General features: G+C 49.0%; 1 non-coding gene across 1 annotated transcript; it reads right to left on the bottom strand.

Annotated features, from left to right (window-relative positions):
- Positions 1–4,143: 4,143 nt before the first annotated feature.
- On the bottom strand, positions 4,144–4,217 carry TRNAE-UUC (transfer RNA glutamic acid (anticodon UUC)). Its single transcript has one exon. It is a non-coding gene; the product is annotated as a tRNA-Glu (tRNA).
- Between the last annotated feature and the right edge of the window lie 2,325 nt (positions 4,218–6,542).

A 6,542-nucleotide genomic window follows, 5' to 3' on the forward strand; every position in this document is an offset into this window, starting at 1 on the left:
CACAGAGCATCCCAGGCTAACGGAACAGCAGGTGCAAAGCCCCCGAGTGAAGAACACATGAGGTGTGTCTGGAAAGAGCCAGGCTGCCACCAGGCTGGAGGAGGACTGAATGCAGATTGGGGCTGAGTCATATAAGGACTTAATGGTCATTGTCAGGACATTGGACCTTCTGCTCAGGGAGGTGGGAAGTTATTGGAGCAGAGGGATGACCGACCTGAGCTGCGGTGCTCAGGGCAGGCTGCAGGGGACAAGGGTAGAACGAGAAAGCTTTCACAGCAACTCAGGTGAACGCTGATGCACTGGTCCAGGGCAGTAGCCATGGATGAAATGAGAGGAAGGTGGAATCTGGGTATATTTTGTAGACCGAAGAGTCAGGATTTCCTGATGGAAGAGATGGGCCAGGGAGAGGAAGAGCGAGCCAAGGATGGTTTTGGGGGCTAAGCGATGAAAGGATGGTGTTCCCAGGCTCTGAGCTGGGGGAGACCTGGGGAGAAACAGGTTTCGGGGGAGGGGAAATCAGAGTTTAATTTTGGACTTGTTAAGTTTGAGTTGCCCGTTGCATTTCCAAGGAGGATGTTGAGTTGGCAGGTGGAGATACATCCGCCGTCTTTAGCCTGAGAAAAAGATCCAGGAAAGAGATATGTATGCAGGAGTCCTCAGCATTGGAAGATATTTGGGGCCTTCAGGTGGGATATTATCCAGGGAGCAAATGATAACAGGGAAGAGAGGTCAAGGACCGACCGGGCATCGGGTAAGAAGAAAGGAGGAAAGCAGGAAGACTAGGTTGACTGATGGGAAAGCTCCCTTGAGGGCCGTGGGGCGGGGGGAGATGCCAGCTGGGGGTGGAGCCTTGAGCTGAGAAGTCATCCTTGATCTAGTGCATTCCATCTTTGGGGCACTTTGCTACCTGGAAGCCGGCAATGAGCACACAGCTATTCTTTAAATGGTAAATGGATTTATATGGTAAAGCAGATTCTTTACCAGCTGAGCTGCAAGGGAAGCCCACAGAGCCCACAAAGTTTGCTAAATCAGCACTGGAGTGAATCGCAAAAGGTGTTGCCAGGCAACTAGGTTTCCATATGGGGGTTCACATATAATCAGGGAGCATGAGTTGGTCAACCTCCTACGAAAGAAGAAACTGCCTTCCAGGAGATATTTTTTAAAAAACTCAACTTTTCTTTAGGTATAATTAAGTTTTAAAAAATAAACTTAATTTATACATTTGTTTTTGGCTCTGCTGGGTCTTTGTTGCTGCGTGGGTTTTTCTCTAGTTGTGGTGCACGGGCTTAGCTGCTCTGCGGCACGTGGGATCTTCCCGGACCAGGGATCGAACCTGTGTCCCCTGCAGTAGCAGGTGGATTCCTCATCACTGAGCCACCAGGGAAGCCCCTATCGCTAAGTTTTGACAGGTGTATTCAATCATGTTACTGCACCACAACTGAGAAGTAGAACATTTTTACTTCTCCCCCAAATTAATTAAAAATTAATTTTTAATTAAAAAAAACAAACAACTTCCTCACCAGCTCCGGCTTGCTGCCGCAGACTAGCTTTGCGTGATATGCTGGCAACTTGGTGTAGCTTAAAGGCCATGGAGTCTGAAACCAGCTTGAAGACAGCTCGGCAGCTCACAACAAGTCTGCGTCTAAATAAGGTGGAAGCGAGCGGCTTGTTTGATCATCTAAAGCTCACATGGAGTGCCTCACTTCCCAGGTCTGGCTCAGGACAGCCCCCCACGAGGAGTCCCAAGAGGTCGAGCGCCTTGGTCAATGGACAGGCTTGCCCCTTTGAACTGAATATACTTCAGGCTGCAAACTTAAAGGGAGGTGTGTGTGTGTCGGGGCTGAGGGTGTGGTAGGGCTGCCCCCTCGGCCCCCACCCGACTCGGGGTGAAGTTGGAAGCCCTCCTCTGGACAAAGGAGAGAGCTAGGGCTCCTTGACCAGCGCGGGCCACCCCAGGGGAGCTGGTTGAGGCTGTCTTAGCGATGCTGAGGAAACTTAGCGATGCTGAGAAACCAGCTCACAGCTCCCCCATCCATCCCCTGGTGGGAGGAGGAGCAGCAGAGGGGAGAGGGCTGGAGAGGTGACCTTTCCGCAATGGCCACTCACAGACCTGCCCACAGTGGCTTTCTCTCCCTGGACGGGCCCCCTCCCGCCACCCACCAGCAAATGGCTGCTGAGCCCAGGCTGTCCAGCAGGGGGCAGCAGCTGACCCACTGCCTGGTCCACTCACTCCAGGCCTCGGAGCACTTGGAGCTGAGGCCGGAGGAGCGACTCCTGAGATGGTGATGGGTCACTGCCTGCAGGACGCTGTATGTCCATTTGCGAAGGAAGAGCTGAGACCACAGAGAGATGGGGTTTACATTCAGAACCCTTGCCGTCTCAGTGTTTGCAGCTGGTCTGGGTCAGCACCTGCTGCCTTGGCAGTTCATTGATTTTTCTGTGCCTCAGCTGTCTTGTCTGTCAGATGGGAGGAGCACAGCACTGATATGTGAACGGTGTGTGGCCGTGGCAGGGACGCAGTCACTGTTCCTGTTGTGATTATGTGATGGTCGTCAGTAGAGGTGTCAGCGTGGCATGCCAAGGGTACAGTATCAGGACCCTGTGACTGTGGGCATGACCTTTGTGAGGGCAGGACTTTCTCCCCCTTGCCTGCAGAGGACGATGGATCTATTTGCTGACAGCTCACATAGGGGCTTCCTAGTGGCTCCGTGGTAAAGAATCTGCCTCCGATGCAGGAGCCACAGGAGACTCAGGTTCAGTCCCTGGGTCGGGAAGATTCCCTGGAGGAGGAAATGGCAACCCACTCCAGTGTTTCTTGCCTGGGAAATCCCATGGACAGAAGAGCCTGGCGGGCTCCAGTCCACGGGGGCACAAAGAGTCAGACACGACTGAGCATGCATGCACGTGCCCGACACCGGTGAGAAGTCAGGTGTTTCCTCCCAGGGGTCTTTGACGGTAATAAAGACCCTCGCTGGGGGTCTAGATGGTGTGACAAAAGAAGCACAAAAAGCCCAAATCTGGATGGAGGTCAGAGGGCAGTGGCCTGAGTCTGTCCTTTCCTGCTGTCTTGTGTGGTCTCCTTCCCCAGCTGGGCTTGGATTAAATCATCTTCAGGGTCCATTCTTGCTTGGAAGCCTTTGATATCTGAACCAAGTTAATGCTTTGAATCCCCCAAGGCAAAGTCCATCAAGCATGGGGAAGATAAGGAAAAATTCATCAAATCTCTCATCTGCCAACAAGACCCGAATTTCCATTAAATTCCTACTCTAAAGCTGATTTTTCCTGCTGCTTCGAAGGGCAGAGGAGGGTTGCCAGTGGGTCTAATCAAGCCAGCCACAGCTGCTGGCAAACAGGAGAGCAGTCTTGGCTTCCTGAGGTAATGAGAACCGGTTGCCAGGTTGTTCCACGTTATTCTTTCCTGCAGGTTAGTGGAATCAAAACCAGGCTGCTTCTGAGCAGATGTGGACAGTCACCTGGAAGATGAGATCAATGTGAGTCTGAAAGTAAATAACCCACTTTTTCTTTTCTAAAAAATTGTGGAAATATATCAGTTCAGTTCGGTCTCTCAGTCTTGTCCGACTCTGCGATCCCATGGACTGCAGAATGCCAGGCCTCCCTGTCCATCACCAACTCCCAGAGCTTGCTCAAACTCATGTCCATCGAGTCAGTGATGCCAACCAACCATCTCATCCTCTGTCATCCCCTTCTCCTCCTGCCCCCAATCCTTCCCAGCATCAGGGTCTTTTCCAGTGAGTCAGTTCTTCACATCAGTGGTGAAAGTATTGGAGTTTCAGCTTCAGCATCAGTCCTTCCAATGAATATTCAGGACTCATCTCCTTTAGAACGGACTGGTTGGATCTCCTTGCAGTCCAAGGGACTCTCAATACCACAGCTGAAAAACATGAATTCTTCTGTGTTCAGCTTTCTTTATAGTCCAACCCTCACATGCATATATGACTACTGGAAAAACTATAGCCTTTGCTAGACGGACCTTTGTTGGCAAAGTAATGTCTCTGCTTTTTAATATGCTGTCTAGGTTGGTCATAACTTTTCTTCCAAGGAGCAGGCATCTTTTAATTTCATGGCTGCAGTCACCATCTGCAGTGATTTTGGAGCCCTCCAAAATAAATAAGTGAGATCCTAGTTCCCTGACCAGGGATTGAACCTGGGCCCACAGCAGTGAAAGCACTAAATCCTAACCACTGGACCACAGGGAATTCCATGGGAATAAATTGCCCACATCCACTGGATCATCAAAAAAGCAAGAGAGTTCCAGAAAAACATCTATCTCTGCTTTATTGACTATGCCAAAGCCTTTGACTATGTGGATCACAATAAACTGTGGAAAATTCTGAAAGAGATGGGAATGCCAGACCACCTGACCTGCCTCTTGAGAAACCTGTATGAAGGTCAGGAAGCAACAGTTAGAACTGGACATGGAACAACAGACTGGTTCCAAGTAGGAAAAGGAGTACATCAAGACTGTATATTGTCACCCTGCTTATTTAACTTACATGCAGAGTACATCATGAGAAACGCTGGGCTGGAGGAAGCACAAGCTGGAATCAAGATTGCTGGGAGAAATATCTATAACCTCAGATATGCAGATGACACCACCCTTATGGCAGAAAGTGAAGAAGAACTAAAGAGCCTCTTGATGAAAGTGAAAGAGGAGAGTGAAAAAGTTGGCTTAAAGCTCAACATTCAGAAAACTAAGATCATGGCATCCGGTCCCATCACTTCATGGCAGATAGATGGGGAAATAGTGGAAACAGTGGCTGACTTTATTTTTCTGGGCTCCAAAATGACTGCAGATGGTGACTGCAGCCATGAAATTAAAAGACGCTTACTCCTTGGAAGGAAAGTTATGACCAACCTAGACAGCATATTAAATGGCAGAGACATCACTTTGCCAACAAAGGTCTGTCTGGTCAAGGCTATAGTTTTTCCAGTGGTCATGTATGGATGTGAGGGTTGGACTATAAAGAAAGCTGAACACAGAAAAATTAATGCTTTTGAACTGTGGCGTTGGAGAAGACTCTTGAGAGTCCCTTGGACTGCAAGGAGATCCAACCAGTCCATCCTAAAGGAAATCAGTCCTGGGTGTTCATTGGAAGGACTGAGGTTGAAGCTGAAACTCCAATATTTTGGCCACCTGATACGAAGAGCTGACTCATTTGAAAAGACCCTGATACTGGGAAAGATTAAAGGCAGGAGAAGGGGACGACAGAGGATGAGATGGTTGGATGGCATCATTGACTTGATAGACATGGGTTTGGGTGGACTCCAGGAGTTGGTGATGGACAGGGAGGCCTGGCATGCTGCGATTCATGGGGTCACAAAGAGTCAGACACGACTGAGTGACTGAACTGAACTGATATACATAAGATGAAATCTGCCGTTTTAATCATTTCTAAACGTGTAGTTTGTGAAGTGTCGGACACGACTGAGTGACTAACACACACACAGACGTGTAGTTCAGTGGCTTTAAGTGCACGTATGTCATTGGGCAACCATCACCACCGTCCCCTCAAGAGCATTTTTCCTCTTCCCAAACTGAAGCTCTGTCCCCATCAAACGCCATCTTCCCATTCTCCTGCCCCCAGCCCTAGGCAACCACCCTCCTACTTGCTGTCTCCGTGGCTTTGAGTCCTCTAGGGCCCTCACACAAGTGGGATCGTACATGATTTGTCCTTTGATGACTGACTTGCTTCACTTACCTTAACATCTTCAAGGTTCATGTGTGTTGTGGCCTCTGTCAGGATCCCCTTCCTTTTAAAACCTGAATCGTGTACGGACTGCATTTTGTTTATCCCTTTATCCATTGCTGGACACTTGGGTGGTTTCCACCTCTGCGGCTGCTCTGAAGAGTGATGCTAAGGATGAGGGTGCCATGCAATGAGCTGCCCTGTGACCTGTGTTCACTGTGAAGCCCCTACCCCTGCCAGGGGGGCTGCAGGAGTTCCTGCTCCCAGCCCTGGGGTTTCTCTCAAAGAAAGCAATGCCAATATGTTTCCTTTCTGGAATGCCCAGGTATCTTCCAGAATGCTGCAACACAGAGCAGAGAAGAAACGATTGTGGGCTGGAAAATTGTAAGCCGGGGCTCCCTAATGTCCATTTTCCACCAAAATAGAATCTTAACACGCTGCTCACAGCACCAGGTATTAGAATCAGCACTGGGTACAAGAATGTGGTTGAAATTCTAATGGAGCCTCTAGGACATGTTAGCCCAACTATGAACATGCACAAATAAGAACAAATGCTAACTTGTTGAAGAGCATCGTACAGAAATATTCTTCTGGAACTTTCTGAAATCTGGCAGGAAGCACTGAGGCTTTGGCTTCTGCCTTTGGAATGCTCTTCTTGACAATGACTGTTTAATAAGTTCAGCTGCTTTTCATGGATGTTTCTGCAGGTCTTTCCATGAATGTCTGAGGATGCGTGTCTCCTGTTTTCTTTTGGCAGGGAAACATGTTTCTTATTCCTTTGAAAGCAGCACAGAGCTTTTTGGTTCGTCAAATTCAGTTAAAAGAAGGGAAAGT

The sequence above is a fragment of the Giraffa tippelskirchi genome, chromosome 5 (genome assembly GCF_054371585.1).
Source record: "Giraffa tippelskirchi isolate mGirTip1 chromosome 5, T2T-mGirTip1v1.2.pri, whole genome shotgun sequence".
Taxonomy (NCBI): Eukaryota; Metazoa; Chordata; class Mammalia; order Artiodactyla; family Giraffidae; genus Giraffa; species Giraffa tippelskirchi.